At 37.9% G+C, this 12,047-nt stretch overlaps 1 pseudogene across 1 annotated transcript in view; it reads right to left on the reverse strand.

The window, feature by feature from the left end:
• The window catches only part of LOC149832660 (alpha-1,3-mannosyl-glycoprotein 2-beta-N-acetylglucosaminyltransferase-like), an 87,262-nt pseudogene that overhangs the window by 14,065 nt on the left and 61,150 nt on the right, over positions 1–12,047 (reverse strand). The window contains exons 9-14 of the transcript XR_016433356.1: positions 6,971–7,037; positions 6,825–6,893; positions 6,611–6,680; positions 6,437–6,498; positions 6,245–6,335; positions 6,042–6,135 (exon numbers count right to left, since the gene is read on the reverse strand). The product of XR_016433356.1 is annotated as an alpha-1,3-mannosyl-glycoprotein 2-beta-N-acetylglucosaminyltransferase-like (transcript). The remainder of the gene's footprint in view (positions 1–6,041; positions 6,136–6,244; positions 6,336–6,436; positions 6,499–6,610; positions 6,681–6,824; positions 6,894–6,970; positions 7,038–12,047) is intronic.

Below are 12,047 nucleotides of genomic sequence, written 5' to 3' on the forward strand. Positions count from 1 at the left end.
TGGACCAGATTTGCTCTAACGCCCCAAATTTCAAACTTGCTAACCTTTTCAGAAAAACAGGCAAGAGACTAGAAATATCTCTTTCCTTCAGAGTTTGATTATGAAATCAGCGAAAGATTTTTCTTTGATAAATCATAAGGCAAGCTGACAACTTTGGGCACGTTAGCTAAAAGAACCAAAATTCACAAGATTCAGATATCCTAAGGGAAATCCGATACAAACCCAAGCGTTCAGGACGCGAGCTAAGAGCAGGAAGAAGAAGTCTTGAAGCCATCTTGCAATCGCGCCATCGCCTGTAGTGTACCTAATCATCACCTGTACCCATAGAATGGGTTAGTTTCGCGAAAAACTAGTAGGTGCACAAGAGAGACTACAAGGAACTGAATTAAGTACATTTAATTCAGTAGGCTACGCAGTTTAAAGCAGATATGCAGTTAAACAGGTAAGCAATACAAGCAGGTGAATAGTGCAAACACGTAAGCAGTACAAGCGAATAAGGCGTGCGAGCGAGTAAGTAGTGCAAACGAGTAAGCAATGCAAATGCGTAAGTAGTGCAAACAGTAAGCAGTTTAACGCAGGTAAGCAGTTCAAAGCAAGTAAGCAGTGCAACTGACCAACGCAGCATACGATCCATTTGATCGTAAGCTGAGAACTACTACGCATCAAGCTTGTCCTCGTTCCTAGAACGAGGTCTCTGCATCTAATCACCATCAGGACATCGTTTGTCGCTCACTACTTCTAACAAACGCATTGTCCTGAACAACCTTAATCTATCCTCATCTCTCAAAGTCTTACGCGGCTAACCGTCACCGGTTATGACGCACTAAGGCGTCATACCTTCTCAGAGAAGCTCACCCTTCCGTAGAAGGTCCAAAACATGATCACTAACTCAAATCACTAACGATCTGATTCTCACATCTGAGTCATGCATGTAATCATGCTAAAACAGAAAGCCGAAACTATGAATTCATAGTTGGCTATCACAGACAATCTCAGAAGATCGTCACAGCTCACCATAACTTTTTATGGTAAGCGAAAACACAAGATCCACGTCGGATCGTTCGGTCCGAGAGATATACGACCGGACAAGGAATTACCGCCCTAGAGGATATACCTGATCTTGGACCCTACACTTCCTCACAAGAGTTCACCGTCTTTGCAGCTACCCGTTCGTGGACAGTGTACATTCTCACAAAGATCTCCCACTCTAGCCGGGTCACCCGATCTGGGAAATGTATAACCTCACAGCGAAACCTTTGAGAAACCGATCCCCAACATATGCCATATCCAATGAAAATCATTGCGATACACGCATCAACACAAAAGACCGCTCTTGGGGTCGATAGCTACTAATACCAACAACAAGATCAACGTCGGATCACCTTGTCTGGGAAATGTATAACCTCACAAGGAATTCCGCTCTAGATGGTATACTTGATCTTGGACCATACACTTCCTCACAGGAGTTCACCGTCCTTGCGGATACACGTTCGTGGACAGTGTACATCCTCACAGAGAATCTACCACTCTAGCCGGGTACCTGGTCTTGATCATACACGCCCTCGCAGATAATCCTTTGGAGATCAGGTGCTCGTCAGACACCCTACTCGGTGATACACGCATCTATACAATCGACTGCTCTGAACAGTTGACTGCTCTCGAGGTCAGTAGCCACAATATGGGCACAAGCATGTATATCAGCAATATGCATTGTATCACTCCGCGCAGAAACATATAATCCTACGCATCGTATAATTGCCACGAGGAATATTGCAATCCTCAAATAGGCCCTCAAAGCATGTGTAAACGACACATGAGAACGCGCAGATATGACAATTCAGTTGATTCTATGGGCGAAGGGTAACTAACTCTACCCGTCAGCCAAACAAAACAACTGAATAAGACAAGCACTCATAACAATGCTCGTAAAACATATAATTACCATAAAATGGCTCAGTCCATGAACAAGTAATTAAATTAATCGTAAGGCATAAACCATTACATCACAAGCCATTCATAAGCAATCATACGACAACAATTATATCACAATATGTAAACAGCTTATAAGACAAGCGACCACATCAATCCTAGTTGCCACCAGTTCGTAGATTACGAGCTGTATGCAATCACATCAATCATAAGAGATGCAAACCAACAAGTGTTACGCTACAATAAGCACCAAACAGTTCAACCAAGGGATAAAGCAAGTCAAATGCTAATATGTAGCAACTGGTATAATGCTATTATTATAAGCATTTAACTAGCATGAGAAACTCTTTATTACTCCGCAAAGAACTGCGTAAGCAGTTTAACCAACTAGAGTAACGCCTTGACAGGCGTACACAGCTCAACGAGTAGCATATTGAACTATCGAGCAAGCAAGCGAATTAGTAGTGCAAGTGAATCAGTAGTGCAAGCGAATCAGTAGTGCAAGTGAATCAGTAGTGCAAGCGAATCCGTAGTGCAAGTGAATCTCACGACCCATGACCAGTGTGAACAGACCTTATGTTTTGATAATTACTGGCCTGCGGGTACGCGCAGGCAAAACATAGAAACAACTGAGACTAGTTCGGGCGTCTGTTATTCTATGTATTTTCGATAACCCGAATAGCTAGTTGAGTCCGCTCCAAAGGGGACGGCATTAGCCGAGAGAGGATTCCTCAGAGGCTGAAAAGCAGTGCCACGGATGCATCCAATTTCTGCAGAAGTGTTGAGCTAACTTGTGTAGCCCCTATCCCCTAACTCCAATGACTGGGGAGGCCGGATCTTTGCCCGTGGGGTGGTTGTTAACAACCTGTCCATTGGAGTTTTTGTACCGATCTGTCCTCTCCCTTGACAGACAACCAGAAGCGAACGGGTGCGTTAGGGGTTGCTTAACTAACGACCCATTCTATGCTGTGGTATTTAAACCACTCGAGCATCTTGCCTGTGAAGGCGAATGTGAGGTCATTTATGTGATTACAGCATTTTGCATTTAGCGTTGTTCGAGGTCGCACGACCGTCTCATCCGATCATCGCAGTACTAGACGTGTCGTGCACGACTACAAGTACTCTAGGATGAAAGGGGTATAGCTCCTCAATAGAAGCCCCAACAAGAGTATTTCACAAAGATGTAAAGTTTATCAACTTTACTCTATCTTTTAAAACAACAGTACCTTGTGCCAACATTATGCATGTGATTATCTCGAATCACATCCGCTATCGGGGTATCTACATGTCTCGCATGACTCGATACCGGCCTCGATAGACGGGATACGGGTTTCTCAACAGAACACCCGCTAAGAAGTTCGCTCGAACCCCCAATTCGGGATCACCCGAGATATGCCAAAAAGGCGAGCAGAACCAGCCAGTCACATCCTTCCAAATGCTTCGATTTGGAGCAGTCTTTGATGCTTTTGCGTAGCTCCCTGAAATCTCAAGTCGACTCTGCAGGACTGCACACACGAAAAGCCAGGATCCTTGTGAGGTATCCCTCTCCTTAAACGGAGGTGTATCGCCAGCTCCCAAGTGAACTCTTGTCGCAAGAGTGAGTGATAGATGTCTCTTGCATCCTCCACGAGGATGCCTTTAAGGCATACGCAAAGAGCAAGAACCTGCACGTCATATGCAAAAGCAAGGCAATACCAACACATATGCAAAAGCAAGAGCCTAAGCGCAACGGCAAAGTAAAGGCGGTAAGCAGAAGCACAACGCGAACCCTCGCACAACGCGCGACGGCAAGTAAATACTATAAGCAGGAGTGCAACACAGAACCTTTGCACGATGCGCAACAGCAAAGTAAAGGCGGTAAGCAGAAGTGCAACGCAAACCCTCGCACAACGTGCGACGGCAAGTAAAGACTATAAGCAGGAGTGCAACGCAAAACCTTTGCACGATGCGCAACGGCAAAGTAAAGGAACTGTAAACAGGAGTGCAACACAATACCTGTGCGCGATGCGCAACGACAAAGTAAAGGACAAGGATCGCGAAACTGCGTCCTTGAGTTAAATGTGTACTCGTATAAATATATATGATATATATATATATATACATATATATTTATTTAATTGTCCTTTTTAGTTAATTGAACTCAATTCAATTGTCCAAGTCTTCTGTGCAATCTTCCCCTACCTTTGAGAGTTGCAAGCTTGTTGTCGTCCGCGGGTGTACGCGATTGGCGGCTTGGATCGCGGAGCGCGAGCAGGATCCGTCGTACAAGCTGAGGAGTCGCCGGCGGCGGCAGCGGCGGCATCGGAAGGAGGTCGCAGGTGGCGGCAGGTCGACCGGGGTCTCCAGCGAGAGAGAGGGCGTAGAGACGAGTCGGGGGGAAGACCGAGAGACGAGAGGGGGAAGGAGGTTTCGAGAGCCTCCTCCCTCAGTCGCTGCGTGCTTTTAAAAGCACGCAGCCGACTGATTTACCCGGGTCGGATCCGGGTCCAGATCCGGCCCGGATCCAAACAAAAATTTTTTTTTTTGAGTTCTTACATCTGCACATGTTACAAACATGGCAAATCTGTCCCGATTTAGGGATTCACCACACATAACGAAGAACATATACGAACACAAGCATTGACATACGTATTTGCCCCAAAATAAACCCCAAAAGGAGAAACATAACACCCATATTAAAGTAAATATTCAGATTTACACTTTTCCCATGGATTTTCACTAAAATATTGCATGGAATACAAATCCATGCTCTTTTTTTTATTCGAAACAAGAGAAGAACCTATACATTTACCGTAGATCGAAAAAGAACAAAAAAATAATGGTGAAAACGACGGATGATCGGAGAAGAAGCTCTTTTCTTCTTCTTCTTCTCTTTTCCTCTCCCATTCTCTCTTTTTCCTTCTCTTTCTCTTTCTTCCCCTTTTTTTTGACTTATTTATAGAGCGCTAGATGGGCTAGATAAGAGAGTGCAGCCCCAGCTGAAACTCTCTTCTCTCTTAGAGTTTCGAAAATTTTAAAATTCTCGTGTTGACTTTTTCAAAGTTTCATTTTAATAGGCTTTCTAACACCTTCTTAGATGCTTCTAGGTGTGTTTAAGGGCTCAACTAAGAGTCCTAATCAAATGTCGAATTATTTTTTCGAAATTTAATTAATTAATTATTTTATATTAAATAATAAATAAATTTCCATAAGCTACCAAAAATTACCATATTAACTTGAGAGGCTTCTTAACATTAATTAACTCCAATTTAAAAGTTTCTAATGAATTTAAAGTTGGAAAAAAAATCGTTGGGCATGGATTCAGATTTCGATCCGGATCCAAGATCCAAATCTATCTTAAAAATCCAAAGAATCTTAGGTTGGATCCAATCCAGATTACTATGGGTCTTAGATAGAGACCAAATCCATATTAATTTGGATCAAAATCATCAGGTCCGGTCGGATCCAAATCCGGATCCGAACCGACAAACTGCTCAACTTTTGAAAAAATGCGATTTTTGGGCCAACCGTAGCCCAAATCAAGGAAAATAAAATATTGTTACACTCAGAATTTTGAGACACATCCAACGATATATAACTCAAAATTCACTTCTGAAATTTGCCGAAAAATAACCCGAATTTCGCTTGAATTTAAAGGTAAAAATTAAAACTTTTTATCAATTTTTAATTGGCTCGTTTAGGCCCAGACTCCAAAACATCGGCCTACAATTGAGAATCAAACGATTTTTCTTATATACTTAGTCAAATTTTTGAAAATCTCAAAATGACTAAGTGTGAGAATACGCGATATTATAGTAAAAATTATCTAAGCCTATAAGTCTCCAACACAAGTGTCAAAGGGTTCACATTGATTTTGAAAATATAAAAAGGTTCTCAATAAAAAGAAATGCTGAAATACAACAAATAACTAGAATGAGAAATAGTTGCTTAGATTGAACATGATGAATTCTGGAATGAGAAATATGATTGCTTAGATTTGACACAACAAATTCTAGTAGTAATTATTAGTTAGTCTTAAATATGACCAAATTGATGAAAAAGAGGTTTAGTGTTTATCATCCAAACTGATATTTTTGACAATATTTAGTAGATTCTAGAACAGTTACACATACATGCTCTCAAAAATTATAAGTTCTGCAAATTTCTGGACGAATAAATTGCCGATTCTTGTGATTCTCTTTCAATCTCAGCCAGTCATCCCAATAAGTATGCCACTGTTAAGGATTGTGGAATGCCAAAAAGAAAAAACGACAGTAACAGAATCTCAAAATGAAGAAACTTCATCTAATAAAAGAATTTGGAACAGAAAGGATATGCTTTTGGCCATTTTGGGGACAACTCATCCCAAACAGACTTTGACAGCATCCATCCAAGTCCAGGGAAGAAATCTGAACGGTAAAGAGCTTCTGCAGCAGCCAGCAAGTAAAAACAGAAATTCAGACAAAAGACACCCAATTGTAATAAGCCCATTTAATGGAATTGTAACAGTAATGTATGAAAACCTCACCGGGATCTTTTATGAACTGTTTTTGTCCATTGTCATTCCAAGAAGAAACAGCCATGATCGTTCTTTTATGATAACATGCCAAAAAATAAAAGAAACATTTAAAATAGGTCTAAGCTTACTCTTAAATTTTGAAAAAGATGAGTGCATGATCAAACTGGGTCCCAGTAGACACACTTGTCATTGTCCAGGAGTTTTGCTGCCACCTCAAAATAGTCGAAGAAATCTGGGGCAATCTCCATGTCATCTTCCTTTCACGAATACGTTACTAACTTCAGCAAATTAGACCCCATAAAATAACAAAAGGATGGAAACGGAACATCAAAACACATTGAATTGGAAACTTAAAAAAAATCTCCTAATAGAATCACATAGAAGGCATTACAGTTACCTTCTAATATAATGACATGCGAGAAATTATATTTTCCAAAGAGTTGATCCAAGGCCCACTTGTAGTGACCTGAAGAAGAAAAGCTTATCTACATGGAAAAGAAGTTAAATACCTAAAATTATTTTTCTTATAACGATAAACCTTACTTGCAATTTTATAGTATGCAATAATCTCGCCAGGCCTTTCTGTTTTCACTGGTTCAAGTTGCAAATGCTGCAACAAAACAGAAACAATTAACATTCAGGAAACACAACATTTTCAAAGCATCAAAAATATTTTAACCACCATGCAGTTTCAAACAAGCCATGCTACAGGCAAAAGAGAGATAAGATTCACACTATACATATCTGTATAGATGGATTTATTCATCATTGATTTACCATGGAACATATTTTGGAATAACCAAATTAAATCATAAAATATATTTTAAGGACAAAAATAGATGGTTCAGAATGCACCAAAATGTAACTATTAAAAAATGACTTCCAATATCTAAATTTCTGGATGTGAAACATGATTTCTACTAAATAAACAAATAATAAATTCGTTAATACAAACTGATCATGATAGACATATCACATAGGCTTGTTCAAGCAACTGAACAAAAAATTAAGTTGAGCATCATAATTGATGGATGTTTATGTTAAAATATATAGGTTATATATACAGTGTTGTTAAAAACGCACCTCGCCCCAAGGCGAGGCCCCTTGTGCCTTGAGGCGCAAGTAAAAAGTGCAAAAGCCCTTAAGCATATGCCTCTTACGCTTCGAGGCGTACGCCTCAGGGCGAGGTGCACCCCTTTAATTATAGGGTCACTCGCCTTGGGGTGAGGCGCACCCCTTTAATTATAGGGTCAAATGGGGGTCAAAGCCCCCATTTGACCAAAAATTTGGGAAAAATAGAGAGGGGCCTCCCTCTCTTTCGCTTTCTTTCTGTCTCCCTGCTCCCTTGTCTCTCGCTCTCCCTCTCTTTCTGCTGAAAGGAAGAAGAAGAGAGGTATCACTCTCCCTCTCTCACTGCGTGAAGGACCCCGTCAACCCAAGGTACGCAATTTTTTTCCTCTTTTTCTTTTCCCTTCCCTTTTTTTCTGTTATTTTTCCTCCTCCTCCTCTGAGCTCTCGCCCGCCACTTTCTTTGTTTTCCGTCTTCTTCTTCTTCTTCTTCTTCTTCTTTCCTTCCTTTTTTCTTTTTTCCATTTTCAGTTTCTATTTTTCAGTTATATACATATATATTCTGTGTTTGGACAGGTGTATATTACATATATATTATATAATTCATGTATAATCTGTTTCTACTTAGTTATATAATTTGTTTTTCAATTTCTATTTTTCAATTATATATATATATATATATATATATATATATATATATATATATATATTGTGTTTGGACAGGTGTATATTACATATATTATATAATTCATGTATAATCAGTTTCTACTCAGTTATATATATGTTATATATTTAATTAATTATATAAATCTATGTGTATTTGTGTGGAAAACAGATATACATACACAATAGGACGTTATATTTTGATGTCAATCTTGTTATGCTGTGTAGGTTTTTTGACGCCTATATAATCTGTTTCTAAGTTATATAATTAGTTTCTTAGATACTTGTATAGATCAAGTTGTTGCATTAATGCTACTTTTACATGTTAATTTCATATTTTTTGGTATTTATTTGTGATTTTCTATTTTTTATTGGTTGTTGCTTCATCAATAAAGCATTTATTTTATTTATTTGTATTTTTAGATATTTTTTCAAAGTTTTTTTTAAGCTTTCAAAAAAAATTGAGGCTTACGCTTTATGCCTCGAGGCTTATGCCCCTCAGCTTTTGGTGGAGCGCTTCGCTACACCCCAACGCTTTTCACAACATTGTATATATATATATTATGTTTTTGTAATATATATCTATACATATGTATGTATATTTATATATAGTTTTATTTCTGCCTTTTGTAACGCCCACTAGGGGCAATTTAGTCTTTTTATACCTAGGTAAATATTCATGTCCACTAGGGGCATTTTTGGGTTTCTTTATATTTTGTCCTTTTTCTTTTCTTATTTGACCAAAGGCAAAAGAATCCACCCTTTAGAGTCGTTGGGACCCTCCCCAACTGTCATAAGTGTTGGAGAGTGTAAGGAAATGAGGGCCTCCAACGATGTTCACCAAATCACCAAAGTGGACAGGCAAAAGAGCCACAACAAAGTCCACCAAAATACCAAAGTAAACACACAATAGGCCATAAATGGGTTCACACACAAAACCCACTAAGGGGTCAACACAAGAGACTAAAAAATAAATTTTATTGATATAAATCCATGCAAGAAGCATACATTTGTGAGGGGGTTTCACCCTTTTATATACACAATTCAAAGAGTCCCCAAAGAGACATTGGGAGAGGCCCAACGACTCTAAATAGAGCTGTTGGACCTTCCCAACGTCTCTTGAGTTGACTAGTCAACATTTGTTGACTAGTTGAATTCAAACCAAAAAAGTAAAAAGCTAAAAAACTAAACTAACCTAGTTACATGTATATATATATATACATATATGCATATATTTACATTTTTAACACTCTCCCTCAAACTTACAGTTGGATAACCGAAAATTTGTCCAAGAGAAAGTGAAATCTAGGAGCAGCAAGAGGTTTGGTGAAGAAATCCGCTAACTGATATTCAGAAGTAACATATAGAAGATCAATAGTGCCATGTAGATACTCCTCTCAAATATAGTGACAGTCCATTTCAATATGCTTGGTACGTTCATGAAAAGTCCAGTTGCTAGCAATGTAAATGAAACTTTTGTTGTCACAACATATTCCGAATCCTCCTTTGATCTAGACTCCCATGTCAGCCAACAATCTTTTTAGCTAGACCACTTCCATAGTGGTTGTAGCCAATATTCTTCTTCAGTTAAAGAAACAGAGACCTTATGATGCTTCTTACATCTCCATGAAATCAACGAGTTGCCTAAAAACACACAAAAATCAGTTGTTGAGTGTCGGTTGTTGAGATCACTTCCCCAATCAGTATAAGCAATTAAATCTAGTCGATGAAGAAGCAGATAACAAAAATTCACGAAAACAGAAGTTTTAATATATCTAATAATGCACAAAATTGCTCCCCATATGAACAGTGGTGGGAGCATGCTGAAACTGACATGTTGTGTGAACTGTGTGCGCAAGGTCAAGTCTCGTAATTGAGAGATATGGCAGTGCCCCGACAAGTTGTCTATATGATGTTGGATTTTTAAGTGGTTCTCCATCATCAATCTTCATTTAGACATTTACAACATCGAAAGTGTCAACCTTCTTATCATCTGAGATATCAGACCTGGCAATAATATCCAATGCAAATTTAGATTGAGTCAGCAAGTAACCCCTAAAAGAATAAGCAACTTCTATACCAAGAAAATACTTTAAAAACCACAAATGAGTCATTTCAAAATGTGTTTTGAGAAGTCTTTTAATATTTTCAACTCCATGTTTGTCGCCTCCTGTGATAATCATATCATCCACATAAAGAAGGAGAATAATAATACCCGCATCAGAAATCTTAACAAACAAGGTTGTGTCAATTAAACAAGATTGAAATCCAACATCAAGTATAATTTGTAAACTTGTCATACCAAGCCTTTGGAACTTGTTTAAGGCCATACATAGCCTTATCTAAACGAATAGTCTTTCCCTAAAGAATAACTATACAGGTGGTGCCTCCATATAGACTTCTTCAACCAATTTACCATTAAGAAACACATTCTTAACATCCATTTGGTATATAGGTCATTTCTTCACAGAGGCAAGGGCTACTAAGATACTAATTGTGGTCATTCTAGCAACTGAAGCAAAGGTTTCCTCATAATCTATTTCATACTCTCAAGAATATTCTTTGGCAACTAATCTGGCTTTTTACCTTTCAAGAGTTCCATTACTCTTGGTCTTAACCTTATATATCCATCGACAACCTATAGGCTTCTTTCTTAGGAGAATGTTTTGGACAATCCAAGTATTCGCCTTTTCGAAGAAATTTAATTTTATTCATATAGCTTCTACCCATTGAGGGTGTTCCTTTGCTTCAGCATAGTTAGAAGGTTCTATATAGAAATGTATTAATGCAATGTAGGCTTGATACTTAGGTAAAAAAGACTCATAGGACACAAATTTTCAGGGACTTTTGATACTCTAGATGACCTTATGGTTTGTATTTCTACCTGTTTTTCATCATTGGTATATTTTTCAAAAGTACATGGATGTTCAGAATTACCACGCCTAGAATATTTGATACACTCTTGATCCTTATGAGATTGTTCTTCACTCATCACATCACTTTTAACTTTCTGATCTTCGTCACAATCACCAATCTTTGGAATTAAATCCAACAAGAAAGAATACTCATTTATTTTCTTAGTTTTCTCAATTTCAAAAAAACTTTCTTTTTTTAAAAAGGATACATTTCTTGAAACGTATAGCCTTTTAGTTTTAAAGTCAAATATATAGCCTTTTTTATTATTTGCATATCCCAAAAAGACAAGGAATAGCACGAGGAGAGAGCATCATTTTTGCAATTAAAAACAAAACTCTCAATCTAGAGTAATCTGGTACTTGTTTAAAAAGTTTTTCAATAGGAGATATGTTTTTCAAAGAAGAAGATGACATTCTATTAATAAGATAAATTGCAGTTAACGTGGCTTCAGCCCAAAAATCTTTAAGTACTTGGTTTGTAACAAGTAAAGTTCTTGTTGTTTTTCTAATATGCATATGCTTCCTTTCAGCTAAGTCATTTTGTTGAGAGGTATAAGGACAAGATTTTTAATGTGTGATAGCGTATAGGTCTAGGTAATCTTTAAATTCTTTTAATAAAAACTCTCCCCTTGAATCAGTGCGAAAGATGAAAATATCATTCTTAAATTGGTTTTTGACTAAATTGTGAAATATTTGAAAATGTGAGAAAACTTCATACTTGTGTTTAAGAAAATAAATCAAAGTGTGTCTCGTAAAATCATCCACAAAGATTACATAATACATAAAACCACCCTTTGATATAACAGGTGTTGGTCCCCATACATCCGAATATATTAACTCGAGTGGTCGAGAAGAAACAAAGGTTCTTTATTGAAATGGAAATCTCTTCATTTAAAGAAGAATACAATTTTCACATGTAAAATTTTTCATCTTTGGAAAAAACTGAATCTTGGATATACTAGGATGGCCAAGCC

The sequence above is a fragment of the Nuphar pumila genome, chromosome 7 (assembly GCF_984573655.1).
Source record: "Nuphar pumila chromosome 7, dmNupPumi1.hap1.1, whole genome shotgun sequence".
NCBI lineage: Eukaryota > Viridiplantae > Streptophyta > Magnoliopsida > Nymphaeales > Nymphaeaceae > Nuphar > Nuphar pumila.